The following is a 10,838-nucleotide window of genomic DNA, read 5'->3' as shown; positions in this document are numbered from 1 at the left end:
TTTGCATCTTTGTCCCTTCAATGGGAAAACCACATGAAGTCACCATTTCAGTAACTTGATGTGTATATTAACATAAGTAATTTAGTCTATTTTAGTTTTTTAATTGAAAAATGAAAGTGAGCCATGTAAACACTTTATTCTCTTGATTAATTAAAACAATGAAAGTTTGATATTAGCTTTAAAAGCATAAGAAGAATTATATTTCACTAATGTAATGGTGAAAGGGAATCTTTATTGTACTTTATCCTTTTTTGTTAAACTATTACATATTCTTGAATTTTTCATTATTAGGTGGCTTTTAAAATTTGGTGAAATTCCTCCCATTTACTTTACCATTTGCGGGTAATACATCATAGTAAATTTAGAAAGATGTGAGTGCTATAAATCTAACCAATCTGAGCCAGTTACCTGAGTTGCAGAACGGAAACTTGGAGCACTAAATGGAATAATCAAAACCAATTTTTTGTACTTTTTTTTGAGGGGTTTTTGCTATAGGGCGCGTGCACTCGTCAGAGACAGAGAGAGACAGAGAGACAGAAAGCGAGAAATCACCCCCTGAGAAGATGGTCATGCCACAATCCCTTCTCCTCCATTCTCCTCTCAGGATCTTGGGCACACACACCCAGCGTGAGTTTAAGCCAACAGGTCTGGGACTCAAACCACAGTCAACTACATGGGAGTCCAGAGACATAGCTAAGCAACATAGTTAGTGTAAACTAACTGCTGGTACCAAAACAAAACTTTTTAGATTAAAAATTCTAGCTCAAGAATTTGCCTATAAAAAATTGTATTCATATAAAATTCAGTGTTTTTCAAAGGCTAGTGAGATTTCTTTAATGTTAATGCTTTAAAAAGTGAGGACCAGCAGATGGCTTAACTTTTACGTTGTCAGGCTCCCATGTAGTCTTCTGTGATTCCAGTCCTGGATCTGGTGGCTTCAGACTCATGCCGGGCGCGTGTGGATGTGAGCCCAAAATCCCAAATAGAGAATGGAGGAGAAGGAATTGTAGCATACCCTCTCCCCCAAGGGGTAATTTCTCACTTTCTGTCTCTGTCTCTCTGTCTCTCTGGAGACCTCATGCACCCTATAACAAAAAACTCAAAAGGAACCGGCAGATGGCATAATGGTTGCGTCACTAAACTCCTACATGGTTGGCCACAGTTGAAGTCTCAGACCTGGTGGCTTGGAACTCATGATGAACACGTGTATATATGTGCTCGAAACCTCCAGAGGCGACTGGAGGAGAAGGGATGTGGCATGGCAATCGCCATTGGGGGTGATTTCTTGCTTTCTGTCTCTCTGTCTCTGTCTGTCTTTCTGGCAAGTGCATGTGCCTTATAGCAAGAAAAAGAAATTTATCTTAAGAAAAGCAATTGCACATACATGTTTATTGCAGAATTATTTACAATTACTAGGACATGGAATCAAACCCATGTCCAAAAATAGACGAATGGATTGAAAAAAAATGAGGCATAAGTATTCTATAGAGTACTAAAAAAAAAAAAAAAAAAAAATGAGACTCTGACATTTAATACAAGGTGGATGAATTTGGAAGACTTAATGCTAAGTGAAGCAAGCCAGACCAAGAAAGACACACTTTGGGAGTCAGCAGGTGTCATGGTGGTTAAGGATGCTGGGCTCCCACATGGGCAATTACGGTTCAAGTCCTAGACTGGGAGGCTGGCTTACATTCTCACTTTCTCTCTCTCTTTCTCTGTCCCTCGCTGGTCAAATTCAAATAAATAGATAAAGTAAATAAAATTATTATTAAAAAAAGACACACTTTGTATGTCCTCAATCAGTATATACCAAATACCTGTCTATGCTCGTTAGCAGAAACGGAAAGATTGGGAGGTTTAGCAGCAAGCAGGGCAACTATAGATACTAGAGATAGTAAGGATAGGGCAATACAGGGGTAGGTGATAGGAGGAGGGAGGGAGGGTATCAGGGAGAAAAAATAGTATATTTAATCGACATAGAAATGAAAAACTATTTGCTAATGATAACGTATATGGCGATGTCTTTGTCTTGACTGCTATGCACTGTATGCATGCTGGGAAAAGCCATGTTGTACACCGTAAAGATGAATAGTGATTAAATGTACATTTTGAAAAAAGAAAACATCTTTTTAAGTAAACATCTGAAGGCTATAAACATCTTTGCATCTTTGTCCCTTCAATGGGAAAACCACATGAAGTCACCATTTCAGTAACTTGATGTGTATATTAACATAAGTAATTTAGTCTATTTTAGTTTTTTAATTGAAAAATGAAAGTGAGCCATGTAAACACTTTATTCTCTTGATTAATTAAAACAATGAAAGTTTGATATTAGCTTTAAAAGCATAAGAAGAATTATATTTCACTAATGTAATGGTGAAAGGGAATCTTTATTGTACTTTATCCTTTTTTGTTAAACTATTACATATTCTTGAATTTTTCATTATTAGGTGGCTTTTAAAATTTGGTGAAATTCCTCCCATTTACTTTACCATTTGCGGGTAATACATCATAGTAAATTTAGAAAGATGTGAGTGCTATAAATCTAACCAATCTGAGCCAGTTACCTGAGTTGCAGAACGGAAACTTGGAGCACTAAATGGAATAATCAAAACCAATTTTTTGTACTTTTTTTTGAGGGGTTTTTGCTATAGGGCGCGTGCACTCGTCAGAGACAGAGAGAGACAGAGAGACAGAAAGCGAGAAATCACCCCCTGAGAAGATGGTCATGCCACAATCCCTTCTCCTCCATTCTCCTCTCAGGATCTTGGGCACACACACCCAGCGTGAGTTTAAGCCAACAGGTCTGGGACTCAAACCACAGTCAACTACATGGGAGTCCAGAGACATAGCTAAGCAACATAGTTAGTGTAAACTAACTGCTGGTACCAAAACAAAACTTTTTAGATTAAAAATTCTAGCTCAAGAATTTGCCTATAAAAAATTGTATTCATATAAAATTCAGTGTTTTTCAAAGGCTAGTGAGATTTCTTTAATGTTAATGCTTTAAAAAGTGAGGACCAGCAGATGGCTTAACTTTTACGTTGTCAGGCTCCCATGTAGTCTTCTGTGATTCCAGTCCTGGATCTGGTGGCTTCAGACTCATGCCGGGCGCGTGTGGATGTGAGCCCAAAATCCCAAATAGAGAATGGAGGAGAAGGAATTGTAGCATACCCTCTCCCCCAAGGGGTAATTTCTCACTTTCTGTCTCTGTCTCTCTGTCTCTCTGGAGACCTCATGCACCCTATAACAAAAAACTCAAAAAAATTAACAGTAAAGGGAACCAGCAGTTAGCGTAATGGCTATGTCGCTGGACTCCCACGTAGTCGACCGCGGTTCGTGTCCCAGACCCGGTGGCTTAAAACTCACGCCGGGCGCGTGTGCGTGCGTGCCCAAGATCCCGAGAGGAGAATGGAGGAGAAGGGATTGCGGCGTGACCATCCCCCCTGGGGGGTGATTTCTCGCTTTCTGTCTCTATGTCTCTCTCTGTCTGGCGAGCGCACGCGCCCTACAGTGAAAATCTCTCCAAAAAAAAAAAAAAAGTTAAAAAAAAAATTAACAGTAAAGATATGTACATATCATATACTTTTGTGTGTATGTACACACATATGTATGCATGCGGTTTGTCAGGTTATATACAGTTTCCATAAGGATTTTTTAAATGGACAAGCTATAGGCTACTGAAGTGTTTACCTGACTTGATTAAAATTTTGTATATCAACAAATTTTTTAAAAATGATGTCCTGAGACCACCAGATGGTGTAATGATTACATCGCTAGACTCCCAAGTAGTTGACTGTGGTTTGAGTTCTGGACCCAAAGACTTCAAAATTACACCAGGCATGTATGCATGCATGCTCAAAATCCCAACAGGAGAACGGAAGAGAAGGAATTGCATCACCCCAGGGGATGATTTCTCACTTTCTGTCTCTCGGTCTCTCTCTGTCTCTTCAGCAAGTACACGTGCCCTATCACAAAAATCTCTGTCAAAAAAAAGTGATGTCCTGGAGCCAGCAGGTGGCGTACTGGTTGCAGTACTGGATTCTCACATTGTCAACCACAGTTTGGCAGTGGCCTGGATCTGCTGACTTGAAACATGCCTGCCTCATGTACGTGCATGCTCAAAATCCTAGGAGGAGGGACCAGCAGTTAGCGTATTGGCTATGTCACTGGACTCCCATGTAGTCGACTGCAGTTTGAGTCCTGGACCCGGTGGCTTCAACTCACGCCGGGCGCGTGTGTGTGCATGCCCAAGATCCTAAGAGAAGAATGGAGGAGAAGGGATTGTGGCGTGGCCATACCCCATGGGGTGTGATTTCCTTCTTTCTATCTCTCTGTCTCTCTCTGTCTGTCTGGTGAGCACACATGCCCTATAGAAAAAAACTCTCCAAAAAAAGAAAGAAAAAAAAATCCTAGGAGGAGATGCAGGAAGGGAATTGCAGTGTGGCCATACCCCCTGGAGTTGATTTCTCACTTTCCCTCTCACTTTCTCTCTCACTTTGTCTCTGTCTCTCCGGCAAGCACACTCATCCTATAGCAAAAAATCTTAAGAAAAAAAAATGACATCCAAATGCTAAGTTGTCTAGCTGGCTCTATTACACCTTAAAAATTGAGTTTACACGTACAAAACCACCGGTGTACGCGGTGCTCATTGCTATTACCAAAGGGAATGTGAGACTGAGAGGCAGCGAGAGGGCTCCACGGCCAGTGTCTCACTGCCTTCTCGTCCAAACTAGGTTGCTCTTAGTATTCATTACTGAAAATCAGTACGTAGACTATAGAAGGCACGGATCACAGGATAAAGAACGAAGCGCAGATTAGTTGACGCTCCATACTAATGCACACTATTTAAGCTTCATTTAAAATAAATCAATAAAGGAAATCTCAGGAGCAGTTTGCTGCTAATATGTACTTATACTGTACGAAAAGTTTATTTTGGTTTTGTTAAAATTATTGTTTTTCTACAGTGAATTTTTTTTAACTTGATTTAATAAAAATGTTAATTTGGGGAATGGACTTTTAGAAAATTTTTTTTCCAGGAACCAGCAGGTGGCGTGGTGGTTAAGGCACTGAACACTCCCACATGACTGACAACGGTTCGAGTCCCAGACTTGGTGGCTTGCTTTCTCACTTTCCCTCTCTCTCTCTTTCTCATTTTCTCTCTGTCTCTCTCTGGTCAAATTTAAAAGTAAGTGAATGAATAAATAAAATTAAATAAAGAATTCTTTAAACAAAAAGAGAATAAGGAACCAGCAGTTAGCGTAATAGCCATGTCGCTGGACTCCCACATAGTCGACCGCAGTTCGCATCCCGAACCCGGTGGCATAAAAAACTCACGCCGGGCGTGTGTGCGTGCGTGCCCAAGATCCTGAGAGGAGAATGGAGAAGGGATTGTGGCGTGACCATCCCCCCTGGGCGGTGATTTCTCGCTTTCTGTCTCTGTGTCTCTCTCTGTCTGTCTGGCGAGCGCACGTGCCCTATAGCAAAAAAATCTCTCCAAAAAAAAGAGACTTTTGACCATAATTTTTTTCTAGTTTAAAGCAATCACTTTAGTAGTTTATTTCAAAGTTTAATGTACCTAAGTATGTCAAATTGTTCTGGAATTTGAGAACTTCTTTAAAGGAAGATTGTAGAAGATATCATCTTGATAAAATTGTGTTTTGAAATTTTTCAGATGAGCTAAATATAATTAATAGTTTTGTGTCTTTTATATAAACTTTTTCATAAGGAAAAAAAAAAAGCTAGAAACCCTCAGATGTCCCTCAAGAAGTGAATGTTTTAAATCAAGTGTGGTACATCTGTATTTCTCACCAATGAAAAGGACTGAAATATTAATATAATACAACAACTTGAATAAATCTCTAAGAATCAAGCTGAGTGAAAAAGTTCATTTACACTATGATTTGTTTTGTGTAATGTTGTTAAAATGGCAAAATTATGGGAAAAGAGGTCAGTGGTTGACAGAGATTAAAAAGGTAGTTAATTGGTGGAGAAAAATGGGTGCCAACTCCTCCCTGACTTTTCCAGAAATTGCTTAGATTGGCTTCAGTTTATCTTACTGATTTGGGTTCAAAATGTCCTTGGGGCATGGAGACAAGACAGGCCATCCATAGATGGGATCGAAAAGATACTCCCCTTTGAGGGCTCCTCATGACGGTGCAAGGTGCAGTATCTTGACTGTATTGGTATGCATATCCAGGTAGTGACATCATACTATAGTTTCTGAAATGTTAACCTTAGGGCAAACAGGATAAAGGATATTTGAGAGCTCACTGTATTACTTCTTACAACTGGATGTGAATCTGTAATTAACTCAAAATAACACATTTAAGAAATGAGTTTTAAATTTTTCAAAAATAACAACATGGTAGGTTAGAAGAGAATTCAGTGATAATTTTCTAGTTCAAATACTATACTTCAGAAAAAAAATTAATCATTTTTGTTTATATTCAGTTTACCTTGTAAATACATTAAAATATATGATTTTATAAAGAAAATGAATGTGGAGCATGCTTAGCCCAGGCTTAACTTTTTTTTATTATTATTCCCATTTCTTTTATACATCCAGTCACGCTACTTGGCTTGCAAAGTGAAAATTCCAACACATGCACATTTCGCACCGGTCCAGTTGATAATACTATGAGGTTGTTCCTCAACAGGTAATAACCCATTTCTTTGTCCCATAAATGCCTTGGCTTAACTTATCAAGAACTTGTAAAATGTAATCCAGAGCTTAAAGGAATGGGCTAAAACAGCCATCTAAGACTATGGAGAAACTTTCGGTGCGGGCTGAGGTCTAGCAGAAGTTAACAAAGTGCTCTGATAAAGAGAGGGCGCTTTCTTTTTTGAAACCTTATTTTTATAGGGATATTTACCTTGAGGAGCATGAATACTTGTTTACTTCTTTGAGAATATGGGCACATATCTTTCTAGTTCTTACCACAAGATAGCACATTGTTAGCGTTCAATATTTGTGGATAGTTCTTTACCTGCTGTGCTTGTTTATTATTTTCAAAGTTCAGAGCTTTGCAGCAGATCCCTGAAGTGGAGAGAGAAGGAGAGAGCTCCTCAGCACCCACATAAAGGGCAGGAGAACACCGTGCGTGCCCCCCCTGTGTACCTTTACTTGTTGTGTCATGTGAGGATCCTGCCAAGTATACAACTAGTGTTTTACTTTGAGAAACCGTGGATTCCTACAGATATTCTTTCTAATATATTGTGCTAGACTCTGCCATGGGGTGCTCCTCTCCTCAGATGAGATGGATGTCTCTGAAGGCCGCAGCTTAACCAACTCACAAAATCCCCATTTCTCCTGAACATTGTGACCAGTTTAGAAAAATTAGAGGCAATAGAATCACAAACTGCCAGAGGCTGGTAGGAGACTCACGGGGCATGTAATTATCCTCTTTACTTCTTACGTAGAAAACCAGCGTCTAGACCTTCCGTACCATCAACAGTGACAAGCTGCAAATGTCTGCATTCTGAACTACTGCTTTCCTTTATTGCCCTTTTTCCCTTGAACATTCGATGTCTAACTCAGAAGAAAGAATGCACTAGATTTTCCATTTTTACTGAGATGAGAAATTTTAAACCGTAAGTACCATCCCGCTAGGTCTATGTGTAGTCATGTAATATGCTCAATTTTGAATTGATCATGTGAGCATTTGTCTTTCTTAATGTGAGCTGATCATTTTTCTTGGGGCTGAGGACTTGCATGGCATTTGCATTTCTTAGAAGGGAGTGGTTGTGATTCTGTGTCAGGACTGCACAGCTGTTGTCAGACAGGCCGTGGCCTGTGCTCTTGGCAAGCTCTGCTTTCCCACAGTCAGCTCATCCAGGGGCCACTGGATCTCTCTGCATGGTCCTCAAAACGAGGGATGGCCCCACACAGCAACAAAGAGACATTCTCCTCATAACTGTCTTTTTTTTTTGGAGAGGTTTTCACTATAGGGCACGTGCGCTCGCCAGACAGACAGAGAGAGACATAGAGACAGAAAGCGAGAAATCACCTCCCAGGGGGGATGGCCACGCCGCAATCCCTTCTCCTCCATTCTCCTCTTGGGATCTTGGGCACGCATGCACGCACACGTGCCCGGCGTGAGTTTTAAGCCACCGGGTTCGGGACGCGAACTGCAGTCGACTACGAGGGAGTCCAGCGACATAGCCATTACGCTAACTGCTGGTTCCCCTGCCTCCTTTTTAACAGGTAGATTCAGGGTCCAACCAGCTCAGCACAGAGACGAGGGGACCATGCAGAAGAGCTGCGCATTTGCACACGTCTAACAGACGTGCTGAACAGTAGTTTGAATCACATTTTTACTTGGACACACAAAACCAATTGAAAAATATTCTTGAATCTTTCTTTTTATGCATAGTAATTTTAATATAAAAAGAAATAAAGTATCACACATGTAACACTAGTTTTGTGTAAGACATTATAAGCAGTTAGTCAAAAGATGTACTTTATCAGTTTTCTAGACTAAACATTTCTTAATTTTAATTTGTAACAATATATGTAATCGAAGTAAAACTAAGTTTTGAATCATTTTTAACTCCCTCAGAGCTGTTAGATCTTGCAACTTCTCTGAAAATCTGTAAATTATGACACACAGGTGTGTGGATCCCCTGAGTCCGAAAAGAAGTCATCATCCTCATGAAAATAAAACATGCATAGTTTTTGTGGTAACCATAGATTTTTTAGCTGACTGTCATAAAATCCCATGAATTTCCCAGGTATCAGGTAATTAAAAGATAAAACAGCGTAAAGTTACCTGTAATAATTGGTGTTAGATTCTGAAAACCTGGCTATATCAATGACTATCAGAGAGCTGAGCCTTTTAACTTCCTTCAACTGGGAAAATAAATTGACTTAGAGCAAAGGTTACACAAATTTGAAATGAAGATTTTGCTTACAATCACCATCTGGCAGTCCTTACTACATGATATAGCCCAGAATGCTGCAGATCCAAGCCTTTAGCCCAGAAAAACACGGAAATCAAGAGTAACTGGTGAGTACATGTTCCCCCACCACAAAACCCACAATGCTCTCATCTTCGAATCCTGGTTGGTAAGCCCCCATTATGTATGACTTCTCCCCTGGGGAAGCAGGGCAAGGAAGGTGGACAGGTCAGCATCAGTATATTGCTCCCTAAGTGAGCCGGGGGTGAAGGGGTGTTGGTGGCTTTCATTTTGTATAAGAAAAGCAATCTGTTCCATTTTTTAATATTTAAAACTACTCCTGCTAAAGAGAGGAGTATGTGAAAGAACTTCAAGTAGGACCATAGTTCAGAGCCTTTGGACTTAGGTTATGATCACAGAAGGCTGAAGCTGTTTCATCACCCATCCAGCTTCCAAGCTCCTGGATAATGAGCTGGTGTAACAGAGGAAGATGAGGTGGATTGCTGCACGGACAGAAAACCTCACAGAAAGATATTGTCTGTTTCAAAGGCCCTATTACCACTGAGCTGCCTGAACCCTGGACGGTAATTGGTTTTAGTTAGGATCTTTGATGTGGTGCATAACTGTTTCTTTGAGACAATCATCATACATTCCATTTATTAAGAGGAGCATAGCAGAAGGCACAGCAAGTCCATGCCCATCCCTTCTTACCAGAGGTAACATTAAGCTGGAGAATATTTCAGCAGCCCTCTAGCCATTACTCTTCTGACTGCTGTGCAGGACCAAACAAGTGGGAATAAATTCAGAACAAAAAAATTGGTGCACACATAGATACTGTCTTCTAGGGTAAGTTAGAAAGAATGGAATTTGAAGAGTAGAATTATGCAAAAACACTTATTAATTTAAAATGATAATATATTGAATTCTACTTGATTAACAGTGTAGACCACAAATCACAAGTGTGATTTTGACAAATGTACACACTTATGTAACAATTATCCAGCTAGTCAATATTTTTAAGTGCTCAAATTTCTAAAAGTTGCATTAACTGACTAACCTAGCTTCTCCATTGTTTTCAAATGAACGTGTGTTTTATTTTTTCTTTCATAGGTCAGATCTTAGGAAAAATTGATAATGCAGGATAACTCCCTACTTCTTCCATGGCCAGAGAGTTTTATGAGTCTGAGCCATGGAACCATCCACCCTTCAAAACTCTCTCTACCCTTTCCTGCTAGGCACGAGCGGCGCAAGGTGAGGGTCGTGCATGCCGACTTCTCATTCTCAACGTGAAGACAGCTCGACTGCCAAGATGGTCAATGTACCTAAAACTCGAAGGACTTTCTGTAAGAAATGTGGCAAGCATCAGCCTCACAAAGTGACCAGTATAAGAAGTGCAAGGATTCCCTGCCTGCCCAGGGGAGAGGTGCTACGACCGGAAGCCGGGTGGCTATGGTGGGCAGATAAAGCCAATTTTCCAGAAGACAACTAAAACCACAAAGAAGATTGTCCTAAGGCCTGAGTGTGTTGAACCAAACTGCAGATCCAACAGGATGCTGGCCATTAAAAGATGCAAACATTTTGAACTGGGGGGAGATAAGAAGAGAAAGGGCCAGGTGATCCAGTTCTAAACTTTGAGATTGCTTTGTTCTTTTAATTTTGAGCAGAAAATGTTGAAGATACAGAAAATTTACATGTAGAAAAATAAATGGTGATATTCTTAATAAAAAAAAACTATCTCTAGATAAATAATTTTTTTAAACTTTTAGTAGTATGGCAATTTTGATAAAGTTATCTTTTAAAATACTTTCTCTAATTTTTAAACCAATTTTCAATCATCTTTATTAGATACATTTCCCTCCCAATTTATTAAGAAAACACAACTGTGACTTTGGAAGAAAAGTCTAAAGAAACCTAAATTGTTTGTTTGGTTTTGGTTTTGG

General features: G+C 39.7%; 1 pseudogene; it reads left to right on the top strand.

Moving 5' to 3' along the window:
* Positions 1–10,155: 10,155 nt before the first annotated feature.
* LOC106736041 (60S ribosomal protein L36a-like) lies at positions 10,156–10,574 on the top strand (annotated as a pseudogene).
* The last annotated feature ends 264 nt before the right edge of the window (positions 10,575–10,838 follow it).

Source organism: Tupaia chinensis, unplaced genomic scaffold (assembly GCF_000334495.1).
Source record: "Tupaia chinensis unplaced genomic scaffold, TupChi_1.0 Scaffold000619_1, whole genome shotgun sequence".
In the NCBI taxonomy this organism is placed as follows: domain Eukaryota; kingdom Metazoa; phylum Chordata; class Mammalia; order Scandentia; family Tupaiidae; genus Tupaia; species Tupaia belangeri.
This window is presented reverse-complemented; position numbering and strand designations above follow the sequence as displayed.